We start from the raw sequence: 7,110 nt of genomic DNA, 5'->3' as shown, positions 1-7,110 counted from the left end.
ACATGATATGCGTTTTTCTTGGAATGTCATTTTTTTATCTGTTAGAAGTTATTTATGATATTTTATTCAATCAAAAGTTCCAAGAATTGCCTTTAGAATGCTTGAATTGCATGTGTGATGTGTGTTGTACAAAAAGAGAAACTTTTGCTATAGCATTTAAATTAGCAGATTTTACTGGAACATGGAAAGTTTCTGAACTTTTAGCACCGTCATGTCATACAAATTATTTATCTTGTCCTAAAGTTTCTGAATTGTTTGAGTTACATAGGTACACTTTTCGAAATAATTGCTACACACTGTCCTGTTTAGACAGATTATTATCATAGTTTTGTTATCTACCACTCCTAGAATTTTTAGGGCTTATATTGGTAGATATAAATTGTGTAAATGATATTATACCATACCTAATGTTTGAAAATTATTATTAAACTTGTCTTTGGAGTACATAAAGTGTTGATTCATTCTTACATGTACTAACCTATCTCACATGTTCTTTCCATGTTTTGTGTGGATGAAGTTTTTGAGACTTAGGTGAAACCGGGATATCAGAGGATTGAACAAGATATAAAAGCTCAATATTGGGGATTCCCAAGGCAACCCAAGTAAATATTACAAGAATTCTCAAGCAACTAAGCTTGTGGATGCTACCCATCCTACCTCTTTTCGTCAACAACTATCGGTTAGCCTTTGTTGATCCTAACTTCTTATTTATCCACATGATATGTGCTATTCTTGGAATGTGTTTTAGTTTTCCTTGACAATTTGAAATAAATATCATATCTGAAAATCTTTACTGAGAGAGAACCCTAACATAGCTAATTAATTGTTTGACTACTCATTGATCTTCACTTGTATCTTTGGAGACTAGTTTGATGTTTACTCTTGTGCTTCACGAATATCCTAAGAGTAAATTGTGAATGAATGAAATATCATAAAGTTGAAATTATAAATTCTCTATATTATTAGAAGAAATTTCACTTTTGGTTCTAGAAAGTAAAATCTATTGAAGTTTGACAATCATAGTATTGGTCATACATGCAATTCATGAATGATTAGTATAAGGAGATAACTTTCACATATAGATATATTATCTTGGAAATATTTCATGATTTCGAATAACCATTAATTATTTTCAGACTTGATAAAATAGATGAAGTTGGACAAGGAATACAATGTAATGGTTATGTTTGGGTATATCTGCCTAGAAGTTATATTGTTATGGATCGTCTAACATGTGGTGCTCGTTAAGAACCTTTTGCTAGCCTAAACTTCGTACTAAGTAGAGATACTACTTGTGCATCCAAATACTTGAGCCAAGTTTCTTCCATGAGAGTCCACCATACCTACCTATTTATGGTATTTCACTGCCTTTCCAAGTAAATTTGCGTGTGCCACCTCTAAACATTCAAATAACACCCTTTTTGTGTGCCTGTCCAACTCATGGAGAGATCACTACAAGAAATATGGTCATACATGACGTTCTTTAAGAGGTCGTTGATGAATTCGTCATAAATCTATGATGATTTCATCCGAGATGGTCGTAAACCGTTTGAGGGGATCAAATCTACATATAAATTACGATGATGTGAGTCAAAAACGTCGTCACCGTATAAGATGAGATCGTCATAACTTTTACAAAGATTATAAAAATGTCGTAACATATTCTAACTATGTTGACGTGTCACTCGTGGGTCCATTCTATCCCACCTCATCCATGTATTAAACTATTTTTATACGACTTTTCTGTTGGGCTATTTTTTTCAACTTACTTTTATATTGGCTGGTACTTTATCCTCCATGCTTGCTATTGGGCTGGTTTGTGGTCTGTCAAAAAGGCTCACATCATCAATTTTGCCTACGTGTCATGTCCATGTGTTATTTTTGCCTAGTTTGTGAAGCAACCTACTATTATTTCATTTCAGAAATTCTGGAAAAATTCTCATAAATACTTTGGATCATATATTCCTCAAATATGTGAAAACTCTTCCTTCCATAGTTTGAAAATAATTTAGCAATATTCATTTTCCTATTTTGTTCAGAATAGCACTTTGTGAAGGAAGTGTTATTTCTATTTCTTTGATTACCATCAATTTTTGTAGGCACTTTTTCCTATCGAAATCATTGTCTCATGAAAACTTTCGTAACCATTTGCCTAGTAATATTTCTCAGCAAATTTCCAAAGTTTGTTTTCAACTAACAACTTTGTGAAGGAAGTACTAGATAGGAATATCCTGATGAGTTGAATTTTTTCCACATCTTCTATGTGCCCAAAACATAGCTCTCCACAAAATTTTAGCCCCGTCTAACAATCCATGCGAGCTCATCATCCAATATTTGTTTCTGGTGATATTATCAGTTTGTGAAGAAACTACATTTTATATTGCTTTATAGTTGATGAAAATTTACCACGGAATGAAACTGACCATATAAACTCACTCCACCAAATTTTAGCTCATTTAATTCAGCCAGTTTCCCTCAATATTTTTCCCAATATCATGTTCAGTAGAGAGCATTGTGAAGGAAGTACAGTTTTGTTTATCCAAATTTTATGAAATTTTTAGAGTGCCTTAATGTGCCCAAATTATCATCCTCCTCCAAATTTCAGCTCAATCCAATAATCTATGTGAGCCCAGTTTCAATTACCATTTTCTGTCCTGATTGGCAGATTGTGAAGGAAGTGTCACTTTGGCATGTCCAAATGGTATTTGTTTTTACAGTGCCTTCATATGCCCAAATTAACATCATACACCAAATTTCAGCTCAATCCATTCAATCATTTGATCCTAGCTTCAACATCCATATTTGTGTATAGTGTGTTACTTTGCGAAGCAAGTGCCACCTATTTGAGCTAAAATTTTGCCAAGAGAGTCTCCTTAGTAGATGATCATCCTTAGCCAAAATTTAGGCCCATTGTCTATGTGCATTACCTGCACCGCTAATCAAACACTTGGCTGCTAATTCATGTTTGATCTTAGTTCTGTCTCCTCGTGAGATTCTTCTATTGTATTCTTCTTCCTAACACCTACCGAGGGATTGTCCAACCCACCAGACATGCCTATTCCACTCAGAACACATGGCAACGCAACGGTCACGTGGTGACCATGCGGCTGGTATGCAAGTTCACGCGCTCTCGAGTTGGGGCCCTCGACCACCATCCAAACCTCGATTTCAAGCCACCACACCATGTATTTATGATTAAATAGATACTGATGTACCTATAAATGATATTTGGGAAAAATGAAGACCAAACTATAATGCAGCTGCAGTTCAAATTTAACCAGCTTCCAGCTGAATCAACATAAATTTGTCTTTTCACAAGAGGTGGATAAAAGTTTTTAACACCCAACCATTTTGTCAATTGTACATTAAATATGGCCTAGTATTTCAGAAAAATGATTTGGTCCAATTTTGAAACAAATATATGGTAGGTCCTTCACAATTTGTTTTTCATTTTGGGCACTTGAAAAATGGAAAATGATTTTTACATACAAGGAAAATGAAAACTTCCTTAATCAGCATTGTTTGCCATTCCAATATGCACCCTTGTGCATACTATTATATCATTTCAACAAACTATCGCATGAATGTGGCCATAAGATTGATCATTTGGCTACAAAGCCATGAATCTTCACACATCATAGCCCAGTTCCAAGAACACTTTTCTTAAACAATTGTCGTATTACAAGTTTATTATTTTTCCTAGTAACTTTGTCACATATAATGACACAATGCAAAGGTTTTCCATTTTTTTGATTTTTTTTAATTTTTCTTGGCCATTTCAAAATGCGGTCAAAACAACGGGTATGACCGTTCCTACCTAGTGGTTGAATCTTGGAAATATTTTGGTGTTTCTCTGATTAAATAGATACTTGTGTACCTAGTAATGATTTTTGGAAAAATAAAGAGCAAACTATCATGTAGTTGCTGTTTAAATTTGACCAGCTTCCAACTGATTCAACGAAAATTTGTCTTTTTCACGAGAGGTCGATAAAAGCCTTTAACGCCCAACCATTTCGTCAATTGTACATTAAATATGTCCTAGTATGTTAGAAAAATGATTTGGTCCAATTTTGCAACAAATATATGGTAGGTCCTTCACAAAGAAAACTCATTTTGGGTACTCGAAAAATGGAAAATGAAATTTCCATCCAAAGAAAATGAAAACTTTCTTAGGCAACATTGTTTGCCATTCCAATACGCACCCTTGTGCACAATATGAGATCATTTCAACAAACTATGCCATGAATGAGGCCATAAGATTGATCATTTGGCTTGAAAACCATGAATCTTCACACATGATAGCCCATTTCTAAAAACACTTTTTCATAATAATTGTCATATTACAAGTTTATTATTATACCTGGTAACTTGGTCACATATGATGACACAATGCGAAGGTTTTTGAATTTTTTGATTTTTTCGAATTTTTCATGTCCATTTCACAATACGGTCCAAACGGCGGGTATGATGTTCGCAGTTAGGGCTTGATTTTTGCAAATATTTTGGAGTATCTATGAAGAAATAGATACTTTTTTACCTAGAAATGTTTTTTGAAAAAATAAATAGCAAGCCATGAGGCAGCTACAGTTCAAATTTGACCTGCTACCAACTAAATCGAGAGAAAGTTTTCTTTTTCATGAGAGGTGGATACAAACTTTTGGCACCCAACCATTTGGTCAATTGTATATTAAATATGTACTAGTATTTTAGAAAATTGATGGAGTCCAATTTTGCAACAAATATTTGGTAGGTTCTTCACAAAAAAACCCATTTTGCCACTCGAAATATGACTAAAAATAGCTAGAAAGATGAGAAATGCATACAAATTAGTCGTCATCTATAAAATGTGGTCTAACTCTAGTAAAATTTGTGTGATGCCCTTTTGCAAAATATTTTTGATAGATGCTTCAAAAAATTTCTCTATTTTTAGTACTTGGAAACTATTTTAAATCACTGATTTTTCAATCAATCTAAACTCTTTCCACGGATCGATGACATGGCGCCCATCCATCCATCCATCTATCTCACCATCTCACATCCATTAATCCATGTATCTACAGGAAAAAAATGAAAAAGATAACCACACCCGCAGCCCAAATTCTAGCTCAGATCCCATCGACCCCGCCCCCATCAACTTTTTGAACGTCACGCTCGTCGCCCTCCTCGCTCTGAGGGCTTCAAGCACTACCGCTGCGACCCCAACCTCTCCATGGGCATGAACCTCGGCAACATGGCCAAGATGCTTCACTGCGCCGGCAACAACGACATCATCACCATCAAGGCCGACGACAGCTCCAACACCGCCACCTTCATGTTCGAGTTGCCCAGCAAGCGACCCCCACTCGATATGTTTTCTCCCCTTTGCTCCTCGTGGTTACGTCGGTGACCCTGATCTGGATGGATGGATGGATGGATGGACAGATCAGGATAAGATTTCCGACTTCGAGATTAAGCTCATGGACATCGACAGAGATCACCTCGGCATCCCCGACTCGGAGTACTACGCCATCGTCTGCATGTTGTCCTCCGAGTTCTCCAGGATCTGCAAGGACCTCAGCGGCATCGGCGACACCGGTATGCTCATGTCCATCATAGTCTAATTTTTATTCTGCTGCGCTTGTGATCTCTATTTCTCGCTTGTCTGATGGCGGCTTTTGTTCTGTGCGTTGCAATTTTTATCTCTGTCACCAAGGAGGGTGTCAAGATATCCACTGCTGAAGACATTGGGACTGCAAACATCGTTTGTAGCCAGAACAAGACTGTTGATAAGGTATCTTTCTTGTGTTGTTTTTCCACTAGTTACTATGGATATATTGTCCTTCTAGGCATTTATATTGTGAAATTTTTGGGGTGTATTGCGTAACAGGAGTTTGGAATCTCATTTGCAGTTATGCTTGTATTTTATGAATACCTTAATTTTAGCAATAGGAATAGACAATCACACCTAATTCTCAAAGAGATCGTTTAGTGCTTACTCAATTATAATATTTGGACGATTAGGTAGATAATGTTGATGCTGTCCTTTACTTAAGATAATTAGCCTAAAATTTCTTATTTGCAGTTCATAGACACACACTACCCTACTGTTTGTTCCATTGCATAGACTAAAATGGCAGTCTCCTCTTCGTGTGTTGTGTCATGTGAGGGTTCAGGGCCGTAGAGTGTTCTTCGGAGGAGATGGATCGGCTAATGAAGGTGGAACAATGCCAGTTAAAGGTGTCGGACTGGTTCCTCAACAGTAAGAAGGACTACAAGGATGGAAGGTTCTCCCAGGTATAAACTCGACTCTCCCTCTTTTCTTTTTGCTCCATACTATTGGTTGATAGATGACTATGTTATATATTTAACTACTTATGGTGCTTGTACTTAACATATCAGTAGCAGCAGTTCATATCCACTCTGGTAGTATACAGTTCAAATTTTAATTATTAGCTAGGGTTGTTGATTGCCATGGTTTTCTGCTGTTAAGTTCATCTCCTAAACAGTAGGATATGTGAATGTATGGTTTGCAATTAGTAACCTCATGTGCTTCATGCTATAAGCTGGCCTGTGCTAGTCTCCCTGCTTGGACATTTGGGCTAGCTTATTGTGTGGGTAGTGAATTAATCCTTTTTTTACAAACACACAACATTGTAGCTTTGATTGGATGGTTATGGGCTGGAACTATGTATGTAGTTCAAAACAAACAATACCTGAAAGAACTATACCTAAAAGAAATATGTGCTCCCAGCAACAACTATGTATGCAGTTTGATAGGCCTCATCTTGTACAACAGTTGAAAACAAACAATACCTGAAAGAAGTATACAGTTTGACTATGTATGTGATGATCTTACTTCCTCAAAATTCTAAATCTTTGTGGTGCAAGCTCCTGTCCCGATGGACCACTACCAATCAACAATATTACACAGATTCTTGACTATCTGTTTTGTACTCTACTTCTTGTTTCTCATGGAAACTGTTGTTGCTGCTGCTGATACGGGGAGTCCTCTTTGGTGACACGGGCCACCGGAGAAGCTAGTGCTCTGCAACGCGTGTGGGACAAGATGGAGGACAAAGGGTACATTGGATAATTACACACCAGCGCATCATCGTGAAGATGCTGAAGCGG

At 36.7% G+C, this 7,110-nt stretch overlaps 1 pseudogene; it reads left to right on the top strand.

The window, feature by feature from the left end:
- The first annotated feature begins 5,048 nt into the window (after nucleotides 1–5,048).
- LOC123450326 lies at nucleotides 5,049–6,036 on the top strand (annotated as a pseudogene).
- The last annotated feature ends 1,074 nt before the right edge of the window (nucleotides 6,037–7,110 follow it).

The sequence above is a fragment of the Hordeum vulgare genome, chromosome 4H, assembly GCF_904849725.1.
Source record: "Hordeum vulgare subsp. vulgare chromosome 4H, MorexV3_pseudomolecules_assembly, whole genome shotgun sequence".
NCBI lineage: Eukaryota > Viridiplantae > Streptophyta > Magnoliopsida > Poales > Poaceae > Hordeum > Hordeum vulgare.
The sequence above is the reverse complement of the archived record's forward strand: the minus strand, read 5'-3'. Positions and strand labels throughout refer to the sequence as shown.